Genomic DNA, 9,168 nt, shown 5'->3' with positions numbered 1-9,168 from the left:
CCCCTGGTATCTGTGGGGGGTTTTTTTTGGCACAGCAGTGGTGACAACTGGTGTCTGATTTGGATGCTGGGAGGGAAGGCTAATGAAGGGGTAAATATGATGCCCCAACCCTCTCCTGCTCATAGTGACATGAGGTTTCACCCCCACCTATCCATACCCAGGCCTCACCCTCCAGGGTGCAAAAGAGAAGACCCAACTGAGTTTTGTCTTTCTGCCGCTAACCAGCCACAGCCTGGCCTGACAGAGTTGGACTCCATCTCCCCCCCCAGGTTTTCCTTGGCTGCGTTACGATTTGATCCATCTTTTCGCCAAGTGGCTGACTGCCACGCTGCCAGCACTGGAGAGGGATGCTCTTGTTACCCAGCCAGCTAGGGAGCATTGCCCCTGGGGCTCTGGCCAGTCAAGTTGTCAGTGACTCAAGCAATGCGGTTTTCCTTGCAAGCTTACTCACAGCTGAAGAGCAAACTTTCAGGTACCTTCCTCACTTCTTCTAGGCTAGAAAGGAGCAGTATGCACAGAAAAGCCTCACATCTTCCTTGTGCTTATTCTCACCATGTCAGAGGTGGTCACCCTAAACCTTCAAAATTAAACTGACAAATCTTCCCTTATTTTAATTCACATCTTTTTCACTTCCACTCGGGCTTATATTTTGGGAGGGAGGCTAACCCTGACTCTGTCATGATGGCCAAGCCTTGGGGTCAGGTGGGCTTTGGGGCCATGCATCTTGATGGCAGATGAACCAAACCAATGTGGCAGGGAGGTTTCCCAGAGGCAGCCTGACAGTTCCCTCCTACTCTCCCTGCCGACCTCTTCATTGCAGTGAAGGAGAAGTCATGCTGGCCAAGAGACAGCCAAGCCCAGACCCACTGAAGAGCACAGGAGAGAGTTAAGGAGTAATTATGGAAAGAGAGAGTGGGCAAAGTCTCAGAAGACTGGAAAGCTAGGGGTAAATAGGAAGAAAATTACACTTAGGTAGGAGTCAGGTTCCTCAGAAAGTGAATAAAATTGTGCTTATGATGAAGAAGATATCTGTGAGTCTGCAGTCCACCCTCTCAGTTATGTGTATTAGGGTTATTTCCTGTAGCCCCAACAAGAATAACAATGTGATTGCATGCCAGCACTGTGTAGCTGTAGTAATTGCCTTACCCCAAAGATCTTGCAGCTCAGTAGATGAGGCAACCAACGAGCAAAAGTGTTCTCCAGTATAAAGTCCCATTTTATAGTGGCAACATAAGGAAAAATTAGAGCTGAAATAGCTAATCCCCAGCAGCACTGGGAGTTCTGGGGCTCAGCTCTCCACAGGTGAATTCATTGCCTTCTAATTCAAGGTGAAGTCTCGGCCTTCAGGTGCTCAAGAGGTAAGGGAGTGAAAAATCCTTCTTGCCTTTAAGAGAGTTTCTGAAGGGGCTTTTGGGCCCTGGCAGTTAAAACCTCTCTTGATGATGAGGCAGTTTCCTCCTGCCTCGTATTCTATGCTCTGATGAGTGGCTAATACATGTTCAGGCTAAAATGACCAGGCAAAGGGGGAGTCCACAGCAACACCTCTAAATAAATGTTGTTTATTTAGGCACGGGCTGCCCTTGTTGCCTCTCTCTCTGGATCTGCCTGCTTTCTTCTCACTTTTTCCTTCATTGTTCCTCCTTGCTAATCTTCTCTTTCAGTCCTAATCTTGTCCATTCTCCTTCTTTCCATCCTGGGCTCCCAGCAGACCCGTATTCCAGCTCTAAGCAGGCTCCCCAACCCTTAAGCTGTACCCCAGAGTCACCTCTGGGGGACAGAGATAACTATGGTGCCTGAAGTGAAGAGCTCCTGATGTGCAAGCCCTGCCACCACCTCCTGTCTCCCTGATGCATAGGGATCTCAGGCCTTTGCCCTTTATATGTTCCCCCTGCTACACCCCACCAGTAGTTTTGGATGGCTGTGAGTTAACCAGGCCACAGGGTTTGGGAGGGAGCCTTCTCCTTCTCTGCCCTCACCTCTGGGCAGCTGCAGAGCTGGGCAGGTAGCACAATCGGGGGAAGGCACACAGCCTTGGAGTCCCACACAAGATGGAAGGAGGGTTCACTCTCACATTGACCCTTATTTCTCGTCTTGTTTTCTTCCTTCTAGGTATTACAGCTTGAACAGGGGAGGGAGGCATGGGGATTAGCATTTCTGCAAGGCTAGGGAACCAGCTTTGCTAAGTGTCTATCCCCATAAAGGCCTTTGACCTCCTCACCTCCTCCAGGGCGGAGGATTTTACAGGCTCAACTCTCCTAAACGGTCTACAGAGAGGCAGATACAGCAGAGCAAATCCCAGCTTCCTGATTACAAAGTGGCTTTTTCTAAGAGGAATTTACTCTATGGGAAACAGTGCAGATATCCCCTCTAAATGCACACACACACCCCCCTGCGGTCCCCTGACCACAGACTGGAAATCCTTGCTCAGACCCAGTGCCTGCCCTCTCACAGCCCTATCTCCCGGGTACCCGTCCTCCCAGACCCCTGTCCACACCCTCCTTATTCTGAAAGGCATCCCTTCCTCCAAGCTGTTCCCAGCTCTTTCCCTGGAGCATCCCTCCTCCCAGTTTTCCTCCATGCCTTCCTTCATGTCCCATTTGCCATTTGACCTGCCTCTTCCCAAGCCTTCTTTCCACACACATCTGATCCACCTCCCCAGAAACTCACTTTCTTGCTCCTTCTTCCTAGGGAGCAATTCTGCCCTCTCCCCTTCGCCACTGATGTATTCCCACCTATAAATGATGCTTATCACATTCCTAAAAGGAGCAGAGGAAGAAGCCAACAAGCCTGTGAGACTTGGGTGGGCCCGAGGGGTAAAACCTCCCCCTTCTTCCTGCACAGATAGTTCTTCTGAACCCTCGGTGCTGGGACACGCACTGCAGGTGCGGTGAGAGAGACTGGAGCAAGAAGGAGGTATTGAAAACATGCCTGATGAGGCAAGATGCTGAGCTGGTTTGGGTATTCTGGTCGCAGCAGCATGTAAAATCCCATTATGGCTTTACTATGGTGAGTTTAATGCACTGAACCCTTCGTTGCTCCAGCTGCCCCTGCCAGGCGTCTCTAAAATTCACAGCAACAGGTTTTCAATCTCTTAGCAATTCCCAGCTTACAGGAGCAGCCTGCCTGCTCTGGGGAGTGGAGAGAAAATAAACAGCAGCTCCCAAACGTGCCTAGAGGACAGAGCCTTTCTTCTTCTCCTTCCTGCCCCACAGCAAAGACCCCATGGGTTTGCTGAGGGTTACGAGAGCCCCATGGTTTCACCTGCAGCTCTGGGTGTTGACTTCTCAGGCCAACAAGCCTGGCTATGGAGTGGGGAGAGTCACCCACAGCATAACAATATAGCTGAGTAGTATGCCACAGTAACAGGCTGGAGGTTTTTCAGAAGCGGGTTGAGATGTGGGCTGTGCAAGTGTAGGGATTTGACATGCAAATGGTAGCCTTGCTTTCTCCTGATGAGACTGAATGACGTGACATCTTTTAGCAGCATGCTGAACACTTTCTAACACTTTCTGAGTTCTTGATTTTCCTCAGGGTACACGCTACATCTGCGTCCTTGATGAATTTGGGAAACAGGCATGAGGAGGTATCATGGAGGAGTCTGCGGAAAAGCTGAGATGAGACTGTATCTTGCCCTGTGGCAAGATAAATATCAGTCTTTCATTAAAAAAAACCCAAACAAACAAAACAAAAAGGTATTTTCTGTGTGCGATTGCAAAGGACTAAGCAGAGCTGTGTGTGGTGCATAGATGTTTCTGTCAGGTGCTGGGAAATACAGGAGGGAATGTATTTGGGAGAAGATGTGAGTGTAAGAGCATGCCTTACAGCAGGAGTAGGGGTGTCTGATGAAAGGAGTGCATGGAAAGATGCAGACTCCCACCATTTTGACCTAAACATCATGATATTTAATATTTTCCTTAAAGCCCCAGCACGTGGAGTCAGGGGAATCAAATGACAATTGCAATTCTGATACCAAATACAAAAAGGAAGGAGGGAGGCAGGTTTCTTTCTCTTCTCCAGAGCAACAAAATATCCTCAAAATGTAACTAGGCATGGGTTCACTGGATATTCAGATAAAATCTGGTGATTTTTTTGAAGTCCAGTCTTATGTTTGGGGAAGTTGGTGATATTTTGGTCTAGCTTGGGAAAGATGAGATTTCGTCGAATGGTAAATGGGTATAGGAAGTAGTGGAAAAGGAATGTGTGTGTAAGCACATGTGTTCATAGAATTGTAGAATGGTTTTGGGACCTTTAACGATCATCTAGTCCAACCCCCCTGCCATGGGCATCTTTCACTAGATCAGGTTGCTAAAGCCCCCTTCAACCTGACTTTGAACTTTTCCAATGGTGGGGTATTCGCAGCTTCTCTGGGCAACCTGTGCCAGTGTCTCACCACCCTCATCATAAATAATTTCTTCCATATGTCCAATCTAAATCTACCCTCCTTCACTTTAAAACTACTGTCCCTTGTCCTGTCATTGCAGGTCCTGGCAAAAAGCTGTTCTCCATCTTTCTTATAAGTCCTCTTTATATATTGAAAGGCTGCTACAAGGTCTCTCCAGAGCCTTCTGTTCTCCAGGCTGAAAAACTCCAACTCTCCCAGCCTTTCGTCACAGGAGAGGTGCTCCAGCCCTCTGATCATTTTCATGGCCCTCCTCTGGACCCGCTCCAACAGGTTCATGTCTTTGTTATGTTAGGGACCCCAGAGCTAGGCGCAGTACTCCAGGTGAGGTCTTACAAGAGTGGAGCAGAGGGAGAGAATCACCTCCCTCAACCTGCTGGCCACACTTCTTTTGATGCAGCCCAGCATACGACTGGCTTTCTGGGCTTCAAGTAGACATTGCCGGTCGTACTCAACTTTTCATCCACCTGTATCCCCACGTCCTTCTCTGCAGTGCAGCTGTCAATCCATTCATCACCCAGTCTGTGCTAATTGGGGATTGGCCCAACTCAGGCACAGGACCTTGCACTTGGCCTTGTTGAACTTCATGATGTTCAAGGTCCCTCTGGATGGCATCCCTTCCCACTAGTGTGTCAACCGTACCACACAGCTTGGTGTCATCTGCAAACTTGCCGAGGGTGCACTCAATCCCACTATCTATGTCAGTAATGAAGATACTAAATATTTTCATTAATATTGGCCCCAGTATGGACTATTGAGGAACACCACTTGTTACTCATTGTCTACTATTGGTTGACTACTGGTTGTCTACACACACCAATGTGTCGTCTAGCATTATATGAATTTTAACTGAATCAGAGTAAAGGCATTATGGTATGGGCACCAAGCTGTGTGAGGTGAAGCTGTGGATGCCTGGGGTTCAGGGTCAGCTGGGACTTCCAGGAACCTCTGAGTGCACTTCTTCCCCGTGGCACATGGCTTGGAGCTGCTTGCTCTCCCCTGCCCTTTCCCACTGGCTCCCTTGAAGTCCCTTTAGCCTCTTCATGTGAAGCACAGTTTCTCCTGAGTGCCCTCTGGAAAGGAGGCCAAGCACCACATTAGCTCCCGGTTATTGAAATCATGGTTCCAGGGCACAGTGGTGCAACTGGTGAGGCAAGTCAAGGGCTGCAGCAAGGAAAACAGAGCTCTGCAGAATAGAGCCCTTGTACACTATGATCATAACTTCGGTTTTGCCAACCCTCTCTTCTCTTCCCTCCCCTTATACCTTGCTGTTTACTCTGGGTCTATTATTGACTCCCAGTTTCATATTTTTGTATCGGCTCAAGGCCAAGCATAATCACATGAGAAGAAGGGGATTTCTGTGGTGCAAATTCAGATGATCTTCTCTCACCCTGCCCCAAAAGCCACAGATCCTATCTGTACAGAAAGTGAAAATATGGTCTTCACTGTGCAGAGCTGTCTCTGTCCCTTTCCCCTCCACTGAGGGCTGGTCCTGGAAGCCCTGCTGGAATTTGGGGTGTTTTTCCCCATCAGAAGGCAGCAGGCAACGGGCAAATCACTGTTATCTGTGCCTCTTCCTTCTCAGACAGGGCTGTGTATATCTTTTTCATTTAGGTAATAACAGGCTTTTGGCAGCACCTCCAGCACAAACCCAAGCTGCAGGTGAGCAGCAGGAGCTGAAGAGTTTGGCTGAGGTTTAGCAACTCACGTTCCACCAATAATAGGGGGTTTTCCCAGAGCTCTGCCAAGGCAGACCAAGTCTGTCCAGGGAGCGGGAGGGCAGGAGAGGCAGCATCCCTCATCAGGAAAAAGGAAGAGATTTGTTGAAGGTGAGAGGACGGTGGCAAGTTTATGGAGGGAATGGAGCGAAGCACAGAGGGCAGAAGTCACCATGGGAAAGAGAAGCCAGAAGCAGAGGTGGGGTGAAAGGATTAGAGCAGAGGGAAAGTAAAGGGAAAGAATGGGAATTTCTGGAAAGGAGTATACATATGGGCAAAGTTGAGAAGCGTCACATTTCTGATGTTGACAGAAAGTCCCCAAAGTAGTATTTCTTGAGAAAAGTGAATACAGCACACTTTGGGCCATGTTGGGGGAAGGGTCCATTACAAGCTCCAAGAAATTCCTGACTGTTATGTGACTTTTCAAACCGTTACAGGAGTTTATATTTTTCCCCCTTTTATTCTCTCTCCCATGTCGCAATAGAAGACAAATGACAGACCATATAAAAAAAAAAAAAAAAGAAAGAAAGAAAGAAAGAACAAGCTCAAACTCAGTCACAGGTTAAGTTTGTTAATATATCAAACTATTTCAAGGTGTCTCTCTCCAGCAAGTTGATTTTAAAACATCAGTGTTTCCTCCCCCAAAGAAGGATTGAATACAGTTTTCCATGTGGATGTTGCACATGTGCCTCCCATACACAGCAGGATAGTTATACCTTTTGGGCCTTTTGCCCCAGCGCGAGGTCTGTGAACCCCAAAGGAGGCTCTGGTTTACCTGTGAATGTGATTCCAATCAGATGGGACTTCATTGTCACTCAGGAGCTTGCTGACTTGCAATAAATATTCATAGAACTGATTAGACATTAATTGCACAAATCACCACCTCTTCAGCTAGCCCCAGGAACCTTGCTGCCACCCACCATAGTTAAAGAGGCAGCAGAAAATGTCTTTTCTGTAGGTCTCTTAAGGTCAGCCTAGTACCTCAGAAGGAAGAGGGGACTGTTAAATACCTCACCTTGCAATGTACCTTAAGGGACAGTCCTTCCCCAAATTCTGCCCCAGGTGAAGGGCTGTGCTCCCACTGGTGTAGCCCCCATGGGGCACGAGCTCTATGGTCTCTGTAGACCTCACTGCAGTCTGTTCTACCTCCTTCTCCCCACATACTCCTTGCTGTCCAACCCTACAAGGACTGCCCTTCCCTGCTCCTCTGTGATCTCTGTTCTTCCCTTACGGGCTGTTTCTTCAGGGCCCTTCTGCAAGGAAAGGGCAAGGAGAGGCCCTTTGGGTTCCTAGCCCTAACCCCATTGGGTTAGGATGCATGTGAACTCTATGTGTCCCTGTGCATGCGCAGATGTGCTTGGATATGTGTGACTATCAGTCTGCAGGACACAGCACGCTCACACACGTCTATAGCTGTGTTTGTGCTCACATGCAGAAAGGGAAATGTAACCCCACTTATTCAGCAAGGTAGAGGAGCAAAGACATGCGGTGCTAGCAGGGCGTACGGTCCTCTCCCTGCACATGTCCTTGCCCTCTCCCTGATGGGGCTCTGAGCAACCTGATCTAGTTGAAGATGTCCCTGTTTGTTGCAGGGGAGGCTGGACTACATGATGTTTAAAGGTCTCTTCCAACCCAAATTGTTCTAGGATTCTGTACCACATGCTGTGCCCTTGAGGACCCAGGTGTGATGGCCACCTTGTGCCATCTCTACTCTCTCCCTGAAGTGTTAGGCTGGCATGTCTAGTGATGCTACTCTTCAACCCCAGGGAAAGGGGAGAGCTGTTGCGACATGGAATGACCCTTGGTGGTGTGACACAGTGGCTGCGGTGAAGGTTGCAGGCTGTCCAACAGATGTCATGCCTTGCTTGTTTCTGACATTTGTGCTGCCCCTGCTCTGGAGCAGAGGTGAAAACCCTGTTCTTGTCACTGCAAGCCCTTCTTCATCAACTACCCACAGAAGACCCAGACTCCTCCACCCTCCCTGACTCTTTCCTTGGCCCACCAGACACAGCCTCCTTGCAGTCAGCCCAATAGCATCAGCTTTCAGAAGCAAACTGATGTCTGTATGCAGGCTCACACACACAGGAATGCGATAACCTGGGACAGGCCACATTCATCTTCATCGCAGGGAGGCCACAGGATTGGAAATGGCATGGCAAGATGAGGCTGCTGCATACCTCTGTCGCAGGCACTTAAAGCAGAGTCACTGCAGATGTGACAGCAGTGACACTCCAAGAAACCCTGGTCAGCTCTCAACCCCAGTCTGTCTGGGCTTCCTCCAGCCCCCCGGACTGGCCATCTGTCAGGCTGGAGACGGAAGTGAGCCAGAACAACGTGCAGTCGTGGTGCCTTTGAGAGCCATCCTGCCCTCTAGCTTTGTGCTCTGGACTTTCTGTGTGAAATGCATATTCAAAGAAAGTTTTAAGAGGAAGGAAGTACCACAATGAGCCCCCCACCCTCAGGTAACAAGTTGCTTTCCTGCCACCAAACATAAGGGATGGGGGACAGGAGGAACTGCTTCTGTTGGGCCCACAAATCTGACTGTGCTATACAAACCAACTCCAATACATCAGGGCTGTGCTTCTTTCCATACAAGTGACTGATCCCAGAGGGTATAAAGACTGGCTCCCATCCCTTGGAGGCCCTTGTAATAGCCTTCTGTTCCTCCAGGTTTATGGGACAAGCTGGCAAACCTGTTGACCCCTCTTGGTGGCAATCCCTGCGCTGCTGTGGAGGGATGAGGTGTGAGGGCTCACATGCTGTCTCGCAGAGGGAGTTGAAAGGCTGGCAGTCCCACTCCACATAACCCAGTTTAGCTAGCAGGAGAGAGCTGCTTGATTTTCCCTTTGTGCTGAAGCATGTGTGACACACAACTGAGCAGTTTCAGGCCTGCCAGGCATGGACAGTATCTCAAATGGGTGCTCTTACCCCACCACTGAGGACCACTCCTGGCTGACTCGCTTGCAGAGTCTTGCTTCCCGACAGGCTTTCCATTTGCTCATGAGCTCCCATCACCAAGGGCATTTACCTCCTGGAAAAAGACAGGTTCAA

This window comes from Rissa tridactyla, chromosome 1 (assembly GCF_028500815.1).
Source record: "Rissa tridactyla isolate bRisTri1 chromosome 1, bRisTri1.patW.cur.20221130, whole genome shotgun sequence".
NCBI lineage: Eukaryota > Metazoa > Chordata > Aves > Charadriiformes > Laridae > Rissa > Rissa tridactyla.
The sequence above is the reverse complement of the archived record's forward strand: the minus strand, read 5'-3'. Positions refer to the sequence as shown.